Source organism: Trachymyrmex septentrionalis, unplaced genomic scaffold (genome assembly GCF_001594115.1).
Source record: "Trachymyrmex septentrionalis isolate Tsep2-gDNA-1 unplaced genomic scaffold, Tsep1.0 scaffold168, whole genome shotgun sequence".
Lineage (NCBI taxonomy): Eukaryota > Metazoa > Arthropoda > Insecta > Hymenoptera > Formicidae > Trachymyrmex > Trachymyrmex septentrionalis.
In genome coordinates, this window is record NW_017304842.1 from 70,548 (window position 1) to 93,885 (window position 23,338).

Genomic DNA, 23,338 nt, shown 5'->3' on the forward strand with positions numbered 1-23,338 from the left:
TAATAGTTTGATAGGAAGATTACATCACGTGTGACAAAGTGGGGAGTGATTACGATAGACAGTTTAAGGTTTAAAAGCGTGTATCGTGTTATTATTACAACTGGCAATTCGAGTTGCGTCACTCCGTCGCGTTGCGCTTGGCAAAACAGGCGCGATTCCTTCCGTGTTCGATTTTAATTAATCATGGCACTTAATCGGAATAATTAATTAGGCGCTTTCCACGCTCAACTGCGAAAGTCGATATTAGCTCGCAGTTAAACCACGCTGGATCTGTTAAAGTCTCTGGCAGGCAGCTGGCTCGGAAACTGTGCCTGCTATGCGCCAGGAATACGAGCGCGGTAAGTCGTTTACCGTTACCGTTAATCGATGTCTCCGAGCATAACGTTTTACTCTTACTAATCCTCAACGAAAGTCCACGAAGAGCCGGCGGTATGCACGGCGATATAAACGCTCGACCGTGTCGGCAATTACCGGGTCCGCGTCTTTTACCGTCGAGTCAGTATTTCACGTTTCAAGAACCGCACCGGCCGCCCAACGTTACGGGGAGAGATGCAGTTATTGCTCGCGGACGAACAAGGATCTATGTCACATGTCGGGCAGGCTTCGAGAAAAGAGACTTGGAGGATTTGGGCGGCTATAAATTATACCCCGGTGGCCCCAAAAGCCGGATAACACGGGTCCGCACTTCGCGCGGCTGTCTTTATAGCGCGATATAAAGAATATATTTCGCTAATCTGGTCTGATAGTTGTAATTTATTCCGTAGAAAGTCAATGTAAGTTAAAAATTAAGGTCGTGTGTTCTCAAATACATTCTAATCGTCACCGTGTTGCACGATCGATATTACCCGCGAAAAATCTTAGAAAGGGCGCTCATCTTCAATAATCTGATGGTCCACTTGAAATAAGTAGAAAAGTTATCTATCTAACTTTGATTGAAATTAATCTGGTTATTTCATTATTTACGTAATCGTAAATAGTCAATGAATTGTCAAATCGTATCGGTATAATTTTAAAAAATTTTGTGAAGATAAATTTATACAAAAACATTGTAAATTTTATAAAAATATTAATTTAACTTTTATAAAAAAATTGTAATAAATTGTACAGAAAATAAATGTAAAATGTTCTACAATAAATATATTTTCATAAAAACAAAAATGCAGAATAAAACTGCATTAGATTAATGTCTATTTCCACCAATATAAATTAACTTTAATCTTGCTTCAACTTATTCTTTATCTTTTTCTAATTCTTAAAACTGAAAAAAGGTGAAGAGTAAGTTAAATCATAGATAGAAGTTAATTTACATTCGTGAAAACAAGTATAAAAAATATAAATTGATTAATAATTACATCAATCATATCTAATTTTTGTAAACTCGTAAATGCGCGAAATAAATCTGTAATCTGGGAATTTTCTATATTTCTTATTGCTTATTCATTTCATATTTTTACCATTGGATACTATTTATATTTAGTAATAAGAAAAAAGTTAATAAGATATAATTTAAGTAACTGTGTGTAGGTACGCATTAATCAATCTGTCTTATTTGCATAAAAATACATTTACAGATATATATGAATTTATTACATTAACGTAAATATATATTTATTTCACTATTTAAAACTTTAAAGAGTGAAATCTCATTCTTATGCCTACCAATTAGTAGTTCAATTTTAGTTTTAATTCAACTAATTTCTTATCTTTTTCTAATTCTATAAGGATTAAAACCGAGATTAAAGTTAATTTACATTGGTAGAAATGAATTAAAGATTGAAACTTAAGTAGCTATTTTTCAAGACTGACTCAAGTTTCTTCTTCAGAGCGAGATTCCACTTCAAAGAATTTAGAAAGTATAAGAATTATAGGAATTGCTTAATATCTTTGTTAAACCGTAAACCAGGCCTGTCCAATTTCAGCTCCCGGAAGCCAAAATGCAAAACATAAAGTATTGATATGTGTCTGAGCGATTACGCTTATCAACACTTTACAGTCCTCAAAATCTTACCACATTAATTTTTTTGCGTCGATGGCTTTGCGTTTTGGCTCCCAGAGCTGAAATTGAACAGGTCCGGTCTAAATAGTCTACGAGTTTGAAACTCAATCACAGTCATAATCCGTTTATCGGTTACTGCGTTCAAACGCAAGAAAGTATCCGGCACGATAAAAAATAGATTCGCGTTGTTTGAAGTGCCAAAAGATTTTTTCCCACAAAAGGAGATAAATTATTAGACGTGAGAGAGAGAGAGAGAGAGAGAGAGAGAGAGAGAGAGAGAGAGAGAGAAGATACCACAAAAAGTACAAGCCACGTGAACAGATCCAATTTGTATTTGTCTTATGGAACGTTACGAGATCGTAAGCGATAACGGATTAGCTGGCACAAAACACTAACATCCGTTCCGCTCCCGTGTCTTACGACATCCGGTGTGCCAGAGTGTGCTGACGTCACACGGTCACCTTCCTATCATTCGCGCGGCAACACTCAAGCGAGCTATCATTCACGCAACGACGCGAGCCGCTCCATGTAACCGTAACATTACCCCTCGACACACGATCGCGACAAGTCACAAGTGTTGGAGAAAACTCGATAATTCTCTGTGTACACCGTGGCGATTATAGGAGCGCGCGGTTAATTAACTCCTACGATTAATGTCTCGCGACCGTATCGAAGTGACGGCCGTTTATTAAGATACATATTTCGCGCGATTTACTCGTTTTAAATGGAAATCGACATGATAAGTGACGGGAATTACGAATTATCGTTTCATCGCGATATTTCACGACGCTTGCTCTTCGGCAACGTAGCTTTCGGTCTTTTGCCGATTTTGTAATTCAATATAATTTACTTAATCGTTTTTTAATTATGGATATTATATAACACGCAAAAAGATACTTTGCTGCTGGAATTATAGCTGTTTTTTTTGTATCTGATAGAAAATTATGTGTCATACGCATAGAATTTATAGCGTAAATTTAAATTCTATCTCTGTCATCTATATGATTAGTGTATACATATCCAATATCGCAGTACTTGTTAGAAATTTATCTATTTCAACTATTTTTCATATTTAGATAACTTTCGCTATAATTGCAAGATCACTTTTTTTGAATGAAATAGCACCTTTGGAGAATCATGGAAATCGAAATAATTTAAATAAACGAAAAGTCACGATTTATTTCGGCTGTTTATATAATACATTTTGTATATTTTGCAGAAATTATGTGTCCGAAATTTACTGCACATGAAAAATACCTGAATTTTAATCACATATTTTCAAACGTGCTCTTAACTTTTAGTACACACGATAATTTTCCGGTCGTTTACTACACACAATAGGTTATTCATGTTAATTTTCGTCACCATTTATAAGTATACAAAAATTATTAAGATGATTCTTACATATACTTTAACCGTTTTTTAAAAAATATTTATACAGTTGTGTGTAAAAAAAAGTATAAAGATCATCATATAGTCACATAGGTGCTTTTAGTATTTCAAATGAATAGAAATGCACAGGACACGAATGACCCATACGTGTGTATTAATTGTGAGAGTTAACCCTCTTTACTTCAACCGGAGTTTTGAAGAGACATATTTCGAAAAATTTTGAATTTTCAATTATTCTACTTCAAATTTACATATACACAGAGACATACAGATTTGTCTTATCACCCGAAGTTGCATGCGTATCGGAGAAAGTATGAAAAGGAATGAGAAAAAGAAATAAGAAGGCATTTGTGTTTCCATGCGAAAAAATATAGAAAACGTTTCGGGTCGTATCATTGTAAAATTGTATTTTTAAATGTTGAAAGAGTGTATCAAAATTTTTCCTGATCTTTTCAAGTCCAAAAATCCTTTGAAAAACATAATTAAGAACCAGTGAGCCCATTGAATTAGGAAAACAGTGATAAAAAACGATGAATTATGGAGAGTTAATTTGATTCTCGCGTATTAATCTGAAGTTATCGTCGCTATCCTTGAACTTGTCGCCGTCATTGATGAATCGTCGCCAGTACGGAACGGATCGACTTCCGAGTTGTGACGCGTTTAATCAGTAAGTATAGCCTCTATCAATTCCGCATCTTGACATTCATGGATCGCGTGACGAAAGATTGGTACTTGTATACCGACGACTTGTTAGATCGCGTGTTTCGCAAGACTCATTTAGATAAAAATCTATAACCTAAGCGACACAGAAGCGACAAGGCATTATCGAACGATCCGTGGATATTTATTTTCAATTCGTTCATTTATTTGCATATTGCGTTAAAAAACAGAGATCTTAATTGTCCCAAAACAGCATGATGATCGTATGCCGCTTGTTAACAAACGGTTACAGCCGTTACGATCAAAGGTTATGGGTTATGGCGTTACGGCGTCACGGCAAGTATCGCGTGAAGTTGATCGCACGTCCCCTACGCCGAGATTCATTAAAGGGCGATTTACACGGAACGATTTACTCGCTTTCAGCAGACGTTTAATGACGTTGTTAATGTGGTTCTTTAGTAAATCGAGTTACTATAGAAATGTCTAATTTTTTATATAATGAAGTTGATGTACTGAAATTGACGTATGCAAAATTCTACGGTAGGTTAACGATGAAATAAGGGAAGAAAAAAATGTTGGAAATGTACTTTCACGTGTAACTTAGTGACAGATAAGGCAGAAGATAACGCTTCTTTGACTAACTGCACACAAATCTTACCATAGATTTTTTTCAAAAACAAGATTATAATAGTCAAAATAATAATTAAAAAATTCGATTTTAATGGTCACAAAAAAGTAATGGGTCAACGGCCATTTTGGAAAGGCATGAACTTGCATATAAATTTAATCTTGAAAAGTAAACGTAATCTCGTCTTGTTTTTGTTCGATGAAAATGCTTTTGATTCACTATCGTATGTTCCATACTATCTCATTAGAATATACATGTAGTTTTACTATCCAAATTATGCAGACATTTGTAATTTTAGGTGAACCACCTCAAATTTTTGGCACTTTACTAAAGAATCACTTTAATTCATCAGGGAATTCGACGTAGCTTTTATTCGCTTAAAGCAAACTTCTTAATTCATCAGCGAATTTTCTGACGAAAACTTCTCCCACACAATGGTTTTTTATTCACTTGCGTCTAAAATTTTCAAATCACAGCGTCGAGTGGTGATCAAGCGGATAGCTGGGCAACGTCAAAAGAAGCTCTAAGACGCTTGCAAAAAGCGAGTAAAGTCGCTTCCTGTAAATCGCTCTTTATCGCGCTAATTTGCTCGCGCGGGCGCGGCGTGCGACGTGGTATCGCGAATAGAATGAGTTTCATTAGTTTCGTACAATTGTACTTGCTTTTCGTTTCGCGTTAATTTATTGTCGCATTGTAATGAAATGCGCGTCGGGTCTACGTCGGGAGTGCCGTGCAAGGTGCCACGCGATCGTTGTATCGAGTTGATTGCTGCGTAATTAGTCGGCGTTTTCGCGAGTGAGGAAATGAGTGTGCGTTTGTACTACAAAAGCAGCATCGAGGGAACAAGAAGAAGGCCTGAGACACATCAGGCGATGATGGAGTAATCACGTAGTAAATAGCATGTTACTTGTTATTAAATATTAAACATTATTTTTTTTCTTTGTGAAATTAATTTATTCCTGATTTTATTCGTATCAGTTATTTATGTAAGAATTTAAAAAGATTTTTGTCGAAGAATTTGTATAATTATTTCGTTAACAATTCGCTTAAAAGAGAATAAAAAATTATACGGAGCATGATCTAAATGGTTCTATTTTTTTCTCTTTTCTAATACACAATACTCATTATATATGTGTGTGTAATGCAGCAATGAGAGAACAAGAGAGGAAGAAGAGACACTGGCGAAGCAACCACAGGTAAAATATGTTATTAAATATATTTATAAATTAAATATCATTTTTTACTCACTCGAGCTGATATTACAAGGAATATGCGTATATTTTCGAAAACTAATTTTGTACATCGATCTTTGCGATAAGTTAATGTCTGAAGGGGGCTCAATCCGGTAGCCGAAACTTGTTTATATTTATGGTACCTGTTGTTTAATTTCCTAATTAATTACACATTTTATATTTGAATTTAGACTGTTTTCTTTATTTTTTTTTTCATTAATTGTATTTTATTCTATTTAATTATGTTAAATCTTCAATGTGTTTGACTCTTACTTTACCCTTATTGTTATTTAATATCACTTTTCTTTGTGAAATTAATTTATTTCCGATTTTATTTGAGTCGTTTATTTAAAATTTGAGAAGATTTTTATTGAAATTTTACAAAAGTCTATACTTGGGAGATAGAGATTTTTGTCAGGAAATTATTGTTATTTAAATTATATGTAACAATCTACTTAAAAGAAAATACAAATCTTAATGTGTGTGTATAATATAGACATTTTTTTGAAACGTTATGGACGCCTTTATAATGCGGATTTTATATATAATATTTGTATTTTACAGAGCGACATTAAAAACTCCGCTGCTGCGTATCGCGTTTCGGTGAGTGATATATTATTTTTAATCTGGTGTAATGGATCTCTGTGAAAGAACATTTTATTGATATAGATTCATTACTCTTTAAAATGGATGGGTTATGCTAGATTAATATAATATCAATGTGTAATCCTGGAAAATATGTTTTGTCGATTTATTGTGCATGTAATAGGAAATATATATTTATAAAATAAGTATAATAAGATTTATCATATTAATTTATTGAAACATTCGGTGTATTGTTGCAGGATATAATAATATTATCTCATGAAATATATTTCAAATTTGGCTAAAATTTATGGAATAAACATGCAAGCGCGTACAAAAACAGATAACAGGAAGTATTACATTTTTTTGTCCAACTTTTTATGCGCTCTTAAAATTTTCACGAAATATTAATTGAGAGCATTATGAGAATATAAAATTTTAATAAATGTTATCCAGACCATTTCTTATCATATTGTAATGTATTAAATACATATGTAAATTTTTTAATTTGTTTATCTATAAATAGTAAAAATACATTGAAAATGTGAAAATATAAATAAGTAAAAGAACACTAAAATAATGATGGTTTTAGAATATATTTTTTATTTTTTTTCATAATGTTCTTTTCGATTTCACATGAGAGTTTAAATAATGAAGATTAGAAAAGGATGTTAATGTATTATATGCATTTCTGGGTAAAAATAAAAAATAAAGTAATATCTTTCGATCACACTAAGAATATTTCAAAATGTCTCTTAATTTTTTTTTAATTGACAGACATTTCTTAAATAAAATTTAAAATCTACGTTTGTTGCTGATCTACGTATTTATATTTATTTCTTTCCAGGATTAGATATTATAATAAACTGATGCACAAGAAAAGCAATCAGAGATTTTTTTTAAATATAATTTATTATATACAGAGCTGACAATAAATAAATGAAAATATATTTCACAATTGTATAGCATATGTGGATTCTAATTTATGAAATAATACATTAATGACTGTTGACTGAAATCAGTCTTACAATGCGCCAATTTTATTTTCGATCTTTTGTAGCCTGTCCATCCAATTTATTTGATAAATTGGAAGGTTAATGATTTGTAAACGCTTTTAGGTAAGACGTTCTTGGGCAACTCTAGATATACAACCTTTCTTTTAAGAGACACACGTTTTGTGCATTGGACTTTCGATTTCTTTCACATTCTACAATAGTTTTGAAAGTAAAAGGAAAATCGTGGACGCAGCCCTATCTAATGCGAGCGTAGCGCGTGACGTTTTACCGCTAATTTGGAGAAAGTACAGACATAATAGTCGTCATTATCGACGCTGAATGGACACTATGCTGACGTATGTGCCTATATGTACGACGAGCGGCTGACATTGCTTTACGTTAATCGGCTGCGAATTAATAGTCTGCGCTTTGAATCAAAATTTGTTAGTTATATTTATAAGCTGTATTATTAGTTGTATTAGACAATCATTAATTCTCAAGAAGATATAAACGAAATTATATAAAAAAAATTGACTAAGTATCTCTTCATAAGAATTAATTGAAATTAATTGAAATTTTACTTGATCCGACGTCTTATTTGACATTTTGAAAAATGTGTGAAAATGAATAAAATTTTAATTAATTTTAAATCAACATTTAATAAAGGTACCTAATTTATAATTTAAATGCCAAAGCAACATTCGTACATTTCGCTTAAATAAAACGTCAAAATGAAATTTTGATATGGCACAAATAGGAAGGAGCATACAGCCACACACGCAAGAAATTTTTTGCCAAAGTCATATATTACGAATTAAAAAAATATAAATATTGGGTTGACGAGAAAGTAATTGCGTTTTTTTTAGCTCAAAGTTGTATATACAATATCTTCGTCAATAATGAATGAAATTCAAATTTAAAAAAAGGGTTTTAAAGCTTGAAATCTCTACTTTTAAAAGCTTATCACATTTTTTAAGTTTATATGAGTTTGGTAATTTTTACATACCAAAAACTACGAGCTGAAAAAGACGAAAAATTTTCTTCTCACTTTGTGGATTTGTAACGTGTCCAAAACGAATTTGAGAAAATTTTCGATTACCTATCGTGAAAGCTTGATACTTCCCCTACAAAATCGTTTTCTTTAAATATTCCTATGATTTTTGGTTACTGAGTTATCGCGGATTAAATAAAAGAATTATTTTGACTTTAATTGCTCATAACTCCATTAAAAATTGTCGTATCGTAATTTAAAAAAGAGATTTTTAAAGCTGAAACTTTACTCTATAAAGATATATTTATATTGGGTTGGTAAGAAAATAATTGCGGTTTTTACTGATAGATATCTTTTAAAAAAACACATTTACTTTCTCGTCAACCCAATATTTCGGCCAACGTCTTCGGCCATCATCAGTACAATAAAGAATGCGAGATGTTAAATAATAGAACGCCAATTAGGATGTCAAAGTAAAGTTCCGAAAATTATTCTGATTCCTCGATCTTTTCGATATATGAGATTAAATCTTATTTTTTGATCGCTCTATGTTAACGACGGGATTGCAAAATTCCGTATTACACACAACGATCAATTACACTGTTACAATACGATGTTATTTGATGAAGAATATTTACGAAGACGGAAGAATTTTATGTTACTATTATTATGTAAGAAAGTTGGTGTAATTATAATTCGTGATTTATAATTGCACAAACTTTCTTACATAATATTCGTACTAACATAAAATTCTCCTTCATTTTAACATAGAATGCTTTCTATTTATGTTTTATGTTATTGAACCATCTCTAATAAGTATTGTTAAATTTTTTTTTCATATGATTCTCCATATAATTACCCACAAGAGTATTCCTTATATATAACTACTTTTACGAGTAGTTATACAATATTTACGAGTTGTTAAATTTTTTTTTTTTTATATGATTTTATATATAACTACTCACACGAGTATTCCTTATATATAACTATTTTTACGAGTAGCTATATTTAGCCATTTGAAGCCTCTCAAGTGAAGAAGTTTCTCAGGTATGAATTAAATATGAAATTTAAATAAATGCACACGTATTAAATATATAACCTGCGATTAATCTAATAAAAGGCTGTACCGACGCGATGTCGGATATGAAGCAATAAAAAGAATTTGTGTATATCGATCATATATACATGCTCGTTGACTCCCGTTTCTTAGACGTAACGTTAATATGGAACTTCCTTCAGTCTTACACATGCTCGGTGATTATGAAGGTAGTGAAAGTACCGGGGGAGATGAGGACGCATGATGTGACGATTCGTTAGTGCGTTAATAACTCGCGAGCATCGTGTAATTGGAATGCATTAATAAACGTGAATTCCAGTGAAAACGGCGGAGTGCGGGGGAGCTTTCATGAATTTTTTGTTACCTTCCTCGTCGCGCCACGGCATACTTTCAATCGCGTGTTTGCGCGAACGCGCGCCACAAGTAACGTTAGAACTTCACTGCGGAAACATAATGTCTCGCATATTTGGAAATTTTGTCGAGTCGCCAAATGATTTTTTTCATTCGGGAGAAAGCCCGTCGTATACTCGGTGAAACCTTTCGACCACGTGCGGAACGACACAACGTCGCAATTTATCCTTATTTTCACGTTTTGTGTGTCATATCACTGTCCGTTTCGTATGGCAGCGTATTATTTAGTGGCACAGAATCCGCGAATCTCATTGTCCTGTCGCTGTAATTAAGCGTTCCTAATTCTAACCCTCAATACGATTAATCACGATGGAAAAGCGAAAGTTTTTTTTTTTTTTTTTCAATTTAGCGAAACTCTAAGCTAATTGCATGATGAAGTATATAAGCCGCAGTATAATTGATATCAGGTTCATTAATCAATCACGAATTAAAATCCTTGGCTCTGAAAATATATATCTCCGTGTATATTTGCTTTATATAAATTAATCGCATAGGAGAGGAACAATTCGTGACGTAGAGTAATTAATTGAAATAAGAGCCTACTAATTAAATAACAATAATCTTTTCAGACAATAGAAAAGATGGAGTGATAAAAGAGATGTGCGATCTTTTAATCGATGCACAATTTGTCTTACGTTTGACAGACATATATATATTTCTAGTCGAAGGATTACGTCTCGAGAACATGTCGCACATGCGTTTAAAGGGGGTCGCCGACGAAATGCGTGTTATCTGCGATCTGTGATCTATCTCGTGTCATCTACCTAGACCTCACATATTTTCTTGTGCGTTGACGTAGCCGCTCTTCCCACATTTAGATACACGTCGTCGAGTGTATCGAGATCGAGGCCGATGGAAAAGTCGACGGATCTCTCTTAAGAAGGTCGATGGGTGAACGCCATGGACTTGGAGTAAAGAAAGAACGAAAGAGAGGAATTAATCGCACGTAAGAGTAACGAGAGCCGCGAGCGCCGCGGTGATATGCATCGCGTGTGTACCTCTATATGTATATATATATATATATATATATTTTTTCGCGTGTACAACACACGCGTGAATATGCACACCTGCGTCCGCGTGCCGTGCACCTGTCGATCGATTGTACCGGGAGACATCGACAGTCGATCGCGATGATCGGCAAGATTAGATCCTGAGGCGCGATTCCGTCCGTTTTGTCGCGATTTAGAAATCTCTCGTCGCCATTTAGAGCAGGTTGCCCGCGTGTCGTATGTCCGTAAAAATGAATGACGGGCAGCTAGTACGTAGTAGGTGAGCTCTACGTACTGGAAAGGGCGTTTCCAGCGACCGGTCTAGCATCCTAATAGCGAATGAAAGCACCCGATCGTCCGCGTATTACGCCTGCACGGATCTCTTCCACTCCGCATCAAACGTCTCTCTCTCTCTCTCTCTCTCTCTCTCTCTCTCTCTCTCTCTCGGGTAAACGAGAGCCGCGCCGCGTCTCCTCCCGGTCGTCCACTCCCGTGAATCTCGCTTTACGAGCGGGCTACTTGCGCAGACAAGCGTAATTTCATTATTCGCGCTCTGCTCATTAGTCGCGGAAATAGTCGGACGAGCGCGATTACATCGGCTCTCTAGATTCGTTCGAATTACGGGCGCACGGTGCACGCTTCTCCGTATAACATTTACAACGGGAAGACAAGAGACCGGACGGACGTTCAGAATCGGTATCTCTCACGAATCTCGTAGGTGTGGAATGCGTGACGTATCGTACCAAAAAAAAAAAAAAAAAATAAATAAAAAATAAAAAAAAAAGAACGTACTTTCGAAGCATCACAGACCAAAGAATATAGCTTTTCTAGAAGAGACGTCGGAACAATAGTGGATAACAATAGTGTAGATTTCTTCGTGTACTAAGATCGTTCGCTCTCCATGGGCCGATGGCTGCGGCCGATCCCAATCTCTTGATCGTGATCGCTTTGCTACAGGGGATAAAAGTGACCTACTTTAACAACTCGCGTATGTATCGTCGCGAGTGGCCGCGGCAACGCCGACGGATATGATTTCTCGTGGCAATAGGGTGTCCCGTGTTATGTCCCGAGGGAATTTTGTCTCTTTATTTCATTTTCTCAACAACACGATGAATTGTGTTGCGCGAAATTTTCGTGCGGTCTATATATATATTCGTGCGTCGATACATTTTTTTTTCCCCTTTCCTTATATAAATTACAGCAATTGGCTTATTATGTATACAGCATGCAATGTTGACAACATTTAGTATCACGAAAATTATATAGCAGTCGCTTCATCATATCTTCGCTCATATTAATAAAAAAAATTTATTGAAAATTTCATTTCAATTTAATATACCATCTTATAATAACGTAAAATTAGGAAAGTCTTCTCATTGTTAAAAAATATTTTATGCTTTGCGATAAATGTCGTTACTCATAAATTTTCAACACATATAATAATATAAAAGAATAGCTCTATAATGTATAATATAATATAAATATTTTTTTTGCATAAAAACATACACGATACGTCGCAATTCTTTTGTCCTCGATTCTAATTGCATTAATAATAAAATCAAATAAAAAATTATATGTGAGAAATCTTTTTTACGATTAAGCAAGAAATGTACATTCGAGTTTAATGGCAGATAATGATACATTGAGGATGCCGCAAATAAATTTTCGCATCAAAGCCATCAAAGGCGAGGCAAATATCGAATCACCTAGAAATCGACTTTCAATCGGCACACATTTCTCGTTAGCCACCTATATATTTCGGAGGTTTCAATCAACGCGGTACACTAATGATTTTCAAATCGTGTTTCGAATAAAATCTACGCCTTGAAATTAGTAGAAAATTCTAGTGCAACAACGCTTTTTCCATATATTCCCGTTATAAAGGCTTTCCGAGTTTAACTCTTAATATGCAAGATGTAATTAGAATTGTAAGTGATATTTCGAGAAACGAGCGAGGTAACTTCGGTGTGTTAAATTAGAATCCCACAAATAATCATTAAAATAACCAACCAGGTTCTGGTTGTTCCGATCTTTTAATTAGCCGCGTCGTACCGTCGAAAGAAGCGTCTATTAAAATTAATGAAATGCTATTTCTCGGCGATCGCAGTGGTAAATGTTTCCGGCCGCTAAATTTTATTGCGCTCGATTTCGGGGACAGAGTGGACCACCTCGAAACCGCGTTAACGAGTCGAGTTGCGCGATTGACATACATTTGTACCTTCGCGAGCATTTTACTCACCAATTAAAACAGCTTGTTCGTTATCTGTCGAAAAACTAATTATCTACAGTGTATAATTACACGAAAAGAAAGCAATCTACAGTGTATGTGAAACATATATACGAAATGCTATTACAAAATCGTGAAGATTCGTACGGGAAAAAATTTGATTCCGAGAGGATTATTATATCATCGAATTAGCTCTTTTGTAAAGAGCTGATTAATTTTACAGAAATATTTGTTTCTTAGATATCTTTTTTTTAAGAAATATGCAATTACGAAGCATAAAGCATTTGGTATAAGATACGTAAAATTTAATTTTCGCAAAAGTCCATCGAAATTGAATATTTTTATTACGAAACGCACTTTTTCTCTTTAACATTGTTCAAAATGAAATCTAGTAAACTGTTATACTGTGTCATTAAAAATGTTAAAAGTTACTTTTTGGTTTCCCCTCTTTCTATTGATACATCAAGGTGCTTACATGTTGCACGATTTAATTGACGCTTCGGTGAAGCTTGGCGTAATCATGCAGAGATAGGGATTAATGGATCCGATCGTTTAGTTTCTTTTGTAGAATTAGCACGGTATATAAAGCATCGACCTTTATGCATCGTTGTGCATCGCTAATGAAGAGCTTTCACGGAAGTTCCCTCCTTCTGTAATGCGCGCGTTAATTCCAATTTATTTATAATTACAATCGTGAAAAATTATAACCGCCATAAAGGAAAACTTTATAGCGTCGTTACATATTACACGTGCGCGACGATGCAACTAACAACGTAATGCTAACGTGGATAAATGTCTGATGGGATTTCCCCTCTCGTTTTCCATTACACAAGCTGCTCACATAGCCAGAGATTCGAGTATCTGTTATTAATTGGGCGTGGGAGAAACGATACGCAGAAAGAAAGAACAGAGATAGTCGCGTATTTACTACCATAATAGTTTAGTATGTCATGAAAATGTCTATTGATTCAACAATGACGATAAATGCTGCATTGTACGTCACGTTTATGGCTTTAGATCAGGTACATACTATAGACGAGAAATGGCCGCGAAATATCCACAGACAGCGCACAGAATATTTTATGATAAATATTTATTGTATTAATATTAATTTTTTGAAATGTTATATATAGTTAGCGCAAAACGTATACATATAAGAGAAAATATTTTTTTTAAAAAAAGTTTATTTTTAAAAAGTTAATATCATTAAAAGTAAATATTTTCCAGTGAGAAATAAATCATCGAATTGATGTTGAATCAATATCGATGATTTCGACATTAATTTTACCTCGTTTCGACGTTTAATTGACGATCATTTCTTGCTGTGTAATTAACAATTTATTCATAAAGAATAAAATAGACTGTTATGTTTCTTAAAATTATATATAAAAAAGATGTATATTAATTGTAGAAAATATGTCATCTGAAAAATGAGCGAAAATTAAAAATTGTATCGTTTGGATGCTCAAAAAGGATTCATTGTATAAAATTGCTAATTAATGCTTATTTTTTACAAATAAGACTTTCTTTTATAGAGAAAATTTTCTTGTATAAATATTTTTTGCTCTCACTGTAGATATTTCATATATATTTTATGTAAAGCTTTATTCGAAATATTATTAAATATAATATATAAATTGAATATTTTATGTAATATTTATGATAAATATAAATAAATAAATATTTCTAACAAGTATTTTACTTGAATTATAATGTCTCATTAAGTATTTTCATAGCGTTTATTATAACATTTAATATTTCATAACATTTATAATAAATATTTATGCAATAATATATATTATATTGTGTTATAATATATATTATATTGTGCAATCTAAGACCACAAAAATATTTACAAGATATTTAAAATAAGTCTTATAAATATTTATAAATACTTTCTAAATATTTTGTTAATATTGTATGCTGTCTGGGTAAACAAATATCTCGATATCTCTCATTCAAGTAAACACCATTATGGGCTTATCAAACCTCCGGATTCTTTTCCGGATAATGTTTTGCGAACTCTATGAATGATTCTAAAATAGGCCGTTCAATTTTGTGAACATAAAAGCAAGCTGCATAAAAACAAAACTGTAGAAATGCAATTAAATTGCGATTACATATCAGTGAATTAGCTTCATCTCGTGCAAACGATAGCAATAACATTTCGTCATTAGTGAATAACAGCAGAAGGAAGATTTCTTATAATCTGTATTCTTCCATTTCGCAGTTTGAGTGTACATTAACGGCTTGTTAATCGATACAGTTTTCGCGCTCGCGATTCGAGAAAGCGTATTGTTGATGTCCCATTTCGTTTCCAACTTTCCGAGACGATTCTGCGGTTATCCCTTGATTTTTGGGTCGGGCGATATAGAGGACAAATCTTTTATGGCTCAGGGACCGTGACGGCGAAACGCTCTAACGGATTCGCTGCGAGGAGGGCAGACCCAAATCCATCGCGAACAAAAGCAGCTCTAATTTGTTCCGAACCGGCACACTTGTAATTCGAAACTAGAGTGAAATAGTGATGCGCAAGTGAATGCTCCTGCGAGCTATATTCGCAACGCGAAACAATTGATCAAGTTTCGTTTCTAACGGCACTGATACATCAGTGACTTTCGACGAAAGCGAAATCACGCGATAGATCTGCCTTTAGGAATTAAAATCTCGAAAGCTTATAGCTGAAATTTAAAATAATCTTATTAGTGTTATGTAAAGATGATTTGTAAACGTCAGTTGCTTCTTCTGTATTCTAATGTAAATAAGTTCCAACGAAAAGTGTGACTCATAACTGAATCGAATGAAAATCTATACGACACGCCTCAGTTCTCGCAAAGGGATCTAGCGACTGTTTTAATTATAGCTTAATATCATAATTATATTATAATGGATTAACACATAAAAAAGAAAATATCAAAGATTCATTGTTGAATATTTTACGATACAGATATAAATATTATGATAAAAGAAAAAAATTAGAATTAATTTGTTTTAATGAAGTTGGAAAAATTATAAATTGATATTATGTTAACAAGTTGTAATAATTATATATAGAAAAAAGTATAGCACGTAAATATAAAACAATCGAAGCGTTATTATATCTATTTATTGACCATCGATTTCTGATTTTATTTGTATCTCCGTACAACAAAGAAAATGATAGAGAAATCCGGATGATCCTTTAATTTCTGAAAAAAATAAATAATTAAATAAAATAATAATTTAAAAAATAATTAAACAATTTTTAATTAAGTAAGACTCTCTCTCTCTCTCTCTCTCTCTCTCTTTGTGGAGTCTACGCGAAGTTTATGTTTAGTCAAGGAATGCATTTCAAGACCAGAAGACCAGAACACCTACGACATATTTGAATCGACATAAGGTGGAAGGTGTTTAGAAGGCGCGCGACTAATCAGTGAAAGTGGCGCGTTCGATCAACGGCAAGTGATTACGGTTACTTTAAGAAGGAATCAGCTTGACCCAATTCACACGGGGGATTCCGCTACGGAACACTGCGGACTAATCGCCGGTGAGCGTTCGCCAGATTGACTAATGCGATCCGCGAAAATCCCCTGTGCATTCTCATACGTTTGTTATTCATTACAGCTTCCTCTAAGTGGATTACGTTTCTTTCGCCTTCCTTTAGAGTGGCACACTTTAACGCCAATTGATAATCATTTTATTATGAACCGCAAATCGGCAAAGAGGACGAAGCCAATTCACATTCTTCCCTCTATCTCTTCTACTTTCCCTTACTATCGCAGACGAATATCTGAAAGACGTCTTTCAAGAATATTTCAAAGACACGCAAGATCCAGAAGAACTCTTTACACATTTCTTTTAGACTTCTATATTATATAAGATAACGTTTGTGAAAAGTACGATACCTAACAGTAAGTACAATGTCTAAAGAGAGAGAGAGAGAGAGAGAGAGAGAGAGGAAAGGACTTAAATTTGTGAAGAATATTACATTTGTTGTAGTAGCAAAGTAATTAATTTTTTTTCAATGTATTTCAAAGAAAGTTAATAAAAAGAATCTATCGGTTTAAAACTCAATAAGGAAATCATATCGATTCAAAATATATTTGATCGATAAATAATTTGTAAATATTTTCATTTAAACTAATCGAAATTTCAGAACTTAAGAATCATTTTTCAACGGAAGCTTTCATTCTGAAATTTAACTTGTTATCTATAAGAAAATGTTAATAACAGTTTTTGCACGCAAAAAAAAAAAAGGGACAAATATAATTAGGTTTTTGTACCTGGCGAATATATAGGGATGTCTATATTCAAAAATGCTCGATCGCATGATATCGAGACTTTCTAATAACATTAACCTCCGGCTATTGATTATATTGTTTTCGATCTAGCGCGTTCGCCTACTTCTGAAAGCGTCGATAATTCTTGTATTAGCAGTCGTGTATCGATCGTTACGATCGATCATCCATTCCGGAGACTAATTTCATCCACGGAGGATGCAAGTGTATTAACGCTTAAAATTGCTTTCGCGCGAGGTGCGGTGAGACTTTCTATCGATACCGCAAAATTAAAACTTTCTAATGTTTTACATGTTTCGTCGAATCATCGGATCGGATTGCGTGATTCATTGCACATGTGATCGTAAGTTATTTTATGATAAAGCATTATATCACAAACGAACGATTTATTAGTTGCTCCCAAATATATCCTTGATATATGGAGTCACTTTAATATGGAGTAATTTTAACATAATCCTGATAATATCAACCGCCTCCGTTTATTTTATTGCCTCGTCATTTAAAAATGAGAGAATTATTTATTAGTCACCGCATTAAGCACAAGCGTGTATATGTGCGCATATAGAAGTGTGATAAATCCGCTATAAAATCCGAATGTTGCCATCGCATTACCATACAACTCATTCGTTTGTGAATTTTAATCTACTCTGACACCTGTCAGCTCCGAATCCTCAATGAAGCATCGAACGTCTCAATCTTCTCTCTCTCTCTCTCTCTCTATTCATAACCGGATCCCTGATACCCAACGCTACGATAAAAAAAAGATGGACTCACCAATTTCGAAGCTAGTCGTTCCTCACAGTGCACCACCGCCTGTACCGCGAGACATTCAATCGATCGTCATAGTTCCATCTCTCTCTCGTGGATCGTTCTTACGAATACGAAGCCGCATTCACACATTCGGGTCTGATGGTCTGGAAATTGGTGACGCGGTGCACATCGCACGCGTCTCGATCGAGACGCGTTAGAGACACAGATCGCGAAAAGGAGAAGAGGTTCCCTAAAGGGGAGAAATCGATCTGGCGACCGTCTCTCGTCGCGACGTCCAACGGCAACGGCGCGGCCGACCGAGGTATCTTCATTCGCGGTCTTCGTCGAATCTCTCACGTTTCCGCAATCAGCACTTGACCCCGCGTCATTCTGTCTTTTCTTTTCGAAAAGGAAACGCGACGTGGCCGCGAAGGTCCCCGCGCACCTTGGTGCTCCTCGTGCTCGGCCTCGGCGTGCACGCGGCTCGACTACCGGTCGCGCTTTGAGGTCTGAGGATCGCCTCATTGCGTCCACAGCGTGGACGAGGAAGCCGAGAAAGAGGTAGTAGAGGGAGATCGGAGCCTCGTGCCGACCGCCGCTGCAACAACCACGTGCCGTCTCCCGCCAGGATCCCACGAGATGGATCCCCCGGCATGGCCGCGCCGGATGCGATTGGATACGACCGAGAATCGCGCGGTGCGGAGAATCGCATGGGGCAGAGAAACTGCGTGCAGTTTTTCACGCACTTTTCCGTAACGCTGACAAATTTTCCTGACAGCCGTAGCGACGTTCTAAAGAACGTCGTGAGAGACGGCAGGAGAATTTCGACTCGCAGCCAAGTTACGTTAAATATATGAATTTTGATGTACGCGGAAACCGGTTGATCGGTATCTTCATTCGTAACGGTAACGTCCTACCTCGGATTGATCCAAAAATGATAAATTTAACCTTCGTAAGAATTGAGGATCGAGGTATATTTACGGTGTACCGAGAGAGAAGAAAGTTCTCGGATTCATAGGCGACTATGGATTGGGTTAAAATTCATTGTGCGTGAAGGAGTAGACGATAGGATAATGCTAATCACTCATAACGACGAGTCTGAACAAACAAACTACTTAGACGAAAGAAAAAAAAAAAAAAACCTTAGTTTTCTAAGATAATGCGACTGAGTCGTTTTACGTAACGAGTGAAAATGAGCTTTCCCTCCGTACTCGACACCATTTGGTCACCAACTCTGTCATCGTCTTCGTGCATTTCGCGTCGCACGTGGAAAATTCACTTATCGGAATGCCTCCATTTCTCTCTACGAAACGAGGCTCTACAACGGAAAACGACGGCCTCGACGGTGTCGGTGAAACTCATTCATTAGACATTTTTCTCGATTGCCCGTTAGACGGGGATAATTAATGGAAAAAAAAAAAGAAAAAAAAATAGTCAGCGCCGCCATAGCCGAATGTAAGAGCGCGAGATAATATATGGCGTACTGGGAAATTTTATTTTTCTCTCTCGCGTTTTTCAGCTCAAATTACCGGCGTATGAAACGCCTGGATTCCTTTCGCTCGTACACTTACGTGCGCGCTCCGTCTCTCGTCTCGCAATCAATCTAGCCAGCAACGCCGGAGAAGAATCAATGCGATACGCGCGACGTAAGGAAAGATAATGGATATATTTACGCGTATACATGCTTGTAGGTGTATGCGCGTAATTGCCAGGCAACAACACCGTCCCTCTCGCTTTTCGACAAAGTGGGTCGTCCTCCTGAAGAGAACAGTCAGCGACGGGTCGATGATCGAGAGAGAAAGAGATTAAAAGAGTCTGAGAGAGAGAGAGAGAGAGAGAGAGAGAGAGAGAGAGAAAGACCACTTCTTTTTCTTTCTTATCTGCTAACCACTCTACTTCCGCATCAATCGTTTTCCACAAGTCTCGCCATGAATGATCCTCTTAATTTGATGAGAAAAACACCGGTATGAAACCGCAAGATATTTTATCGATCAGATTGCGAGATGAAGTTACTAGAAACACTATAGGCAACAATCATCATTCGACGAGCCTCGTGCGTCCGAATATTCACGCACAAAATTGTATGCGCATAAATTACATCGCTTGCGCGATAAGAAGAGCTTGATAAATCATTTTCATCAAATTAACACAATTTCGTGGTAGCTATATAATTTTACGGTCGTGTCAATCTTTTTTCACGATCCTCCTCTGTGGACGGATACCTGACTTTGTGCTTCTTGGGGACGCGTATTACACTTATGTTATGTATTATGCAGCAAATCATCGGCATTTAATATATTATGCAGAAAAAGCAGATATATATATATATTAGGTGTAGTAAAAAGTCATCGCGTATTTTTTAGCTCAAAGTTGTATATACAATATCTTCGTCAATAATGAATGAAATTCAAATTTAAAAAAAGGGTTTTAAAGCTTGAAATCTCTACTTTTAAAAGCTTATCACATTTTTTAAGTTTATATGAGTTTGATAATTTTTACATACCAAAAACTACGAGCTGAAAAAGACGAAAAATTTTCTTCTCACTTTGTGGATTTGTAACGTGTCCAAAACGAATTTGAGAAAATTTTCGATTACATATCGTGAAAGCTTGATACTTTCCCTACAAAATCGTTTTTTTTAAATATTCCTACGACTTTTGATTACTGAGTTATCGCGGATTAAATAAAAGAATTATTTTGACTTTAATTGCTCATAACTCCATTAAAAATTGTCGTATCGTATAATTTAAAAAAGAGATTTTTAAAGCTGAAACTTTACTCTATCAAGATATATTTATATTGTTGGTAAGAAAGTAATTGCGGTTTTTACTGATAGATGTCTTTAAAAAATACGCGATGACTTTTTACTATACCTAATATATATATGTATATATAAATGATTATATAAATGAACCGTTAAATATCTTTTATAATTTTTAATCAAAACGTACTATTTATTTTTCAGTTTCAAATACAAATCGTAGCCTAGCATTAATGTGGAATTTATTCCTTTTAGAAAAAGTTTATACTGGAAAAAGAAAAAATTTATTTGAGCAACAAATTAGATTCCTAGCTATCCGTTAAAAAAAATGTCAAGTAACTCAAGTACGAGCGGTGTACTATGGTTCATATATGTATCTATGGATTATCCAGAAGCATAAGATAACTGTCCTTTTACGTTTATTGCCGACGAGCTAACGAGAATATTATTTTTATTTTGCCGTAATAATAAACGTCGTGCAATTAATCAAGCTGACTCATGACAGGATTCAAAACTGCTAACAGGATAACGTGACAATCACATTCCTTACAAGTTGGTCATCTCGACTAAATGAGCATAAAGGATTTTTTTTATAATATTGTAATAAAATTTTGCAATAAAATCTTCCGATATAAAATCTATAATTCATATCACATAGTTTTAAGAGATAACAATCTTTATAACTTTACGTGAAACTTAGACAGCACACAATATGTTTGTAAAATATTTACAAAATTTATTTATTAGATTTATTTCTAATATTTTATAAATATTTTTGTAGCCTTAGATTGCATCATAAATATTTATTATAAATGTTACGAAATATTTATTGTAAATGTTATAATAAATGCTTGAAAATACTTAATGAGACATTATAATCCATGTAAAACGTATTTATTAAGAAATATTTATTTGTATTTATCACAAATATTACGTAAAGTATTTAGTCTATATTTTAATAATATTTCGAATAAAGCTTTATATAAAATATGTATGAAACATCTATATAACATTTCAAAAAATGAATATTAATAAATGTTTATCATAAATTAATTATTCTATGTTAGGAATATATATAAAGAGTTAAAAACGTATATACAGATACAAAATCTAGATTAAAATATACACATACATCAAAATAAGTATATAAACAACTACAAACGACGTATAAAGTTATAAAAGAAATTTATAATTAAAAATCTGCAAATTACAGGTCTAAAGAAGACTTTAATTATTAGTTTGATTATATTTATTGGTTAAGTTAAGTATTTATTGCAACTCAATTCGCTTTCATTAGAAAATAAGATTCAGCTTCATCTTACTGCTCATAATAACGCAAAACGAGGTCACACATTGGAAAGGAGTATTACGGATCAATGATTTGGACAGTCAGAGGTTTCGGGAACGGAAGGAAAATACGGATTTTGACGAGTTTATGACAAGACTAATTGGATTAGTAGAAATAAATGTGTAACACTCGTGATTAAATAATTTTTGTATATTGTGCAACTATATGCACTTAATGGATGACATAGATGTATACATAGATACATATATATACGTACATATATATATCTACCAGTAATAATGACAAAATAACTACACAGTAAAATATTGTGTTAAATTTAATACATTTCCCAAATGATCCACTCAAATTTTTATTTTTAATTTAACATAAGATAAATATGTTAAAAAGTAACACAAGTAAATATTATGTTAAAAATTAACTCAACGAGCGTAACACTTTGACACAATTTAAAAACAAATTTTCTATTAAATAAATTAAATAGACACATTTATAATGTTAAATTTAACTGAAATTACATGCTATTTTTACATTTTTAGTTTAGACGATGCGCCTGTGATACTTAACATGTGCAATATGTAGATTTACTGTTACAAAGAGAAAATAACATAAAATATCTGTACCTTTTTACATATAAAATATGTAACTAGTTGTATAATGTGTAAAACATGTTTCTTAATATTAATATTTATAATATATTAAATCAACACATACATTTTATATATTCATTTATTCTTAGAATTTATATTTTAATTAAAATTACATTATTTTTATGTTATTTATTTACTTACCTATATAAATTGTGTTATTTTTGACACTGAGAAATGTTAAATTTTTATTTAACACAAAATATTATGTTAAATTAAAATTCGAGTATGTTAAAAATTTAATAGAAAATTTTAACAACGATTTGAATGCCTACCGTTCCTAACACAAATACAAAATGTTTTTTTACTATATATATTAATTACTACATTTTACATCAACATAAAAAGTTAAATATTATTTTATATTGTTATTATTGCGAATAATCCGCTATGAATATTAAAAGTTTCCGACATTTGATTACCTATTCTTACTC

At 33.9% G+C, this 23,338-nt stretch overlaps 2 protein-coding genes across 2 annotated transcripts in view; one reads left to right on the plus strand and one right to left on the minus strand.

Moving 5' to 3' along the window:
- Positions 1 to 18,541, minus strand: part of LOC108746351 (serine proteinase stubble-like) — a 40,927-nt gene extending 22,386 nt beyond the window's left edge. The window contains exon 1 of the mRNA XM_018483064.1: positions 18,215 to 18,541. The gene's annotated coding sequence lies outside the window, so the exon portion shown is untranslated. The remainder of the gene's footprint in view (positions 1 to 18,214) is intronic.
- The window catches only part of LOC108746350, a 76,197-nt gene continuing 59,329 nt past the window's right edge, over positions 6,471 to 23,338 (plus strand). The window contains exon 1 of the mRNA XM_018483061.1: positions 6,471 to 6,511. The gene's annotated coding sequence lies outside the window, so the exon portion shown is untranslated. The remainder of the gene's footprint in view (positions 6,512 to 23,338) is intronic.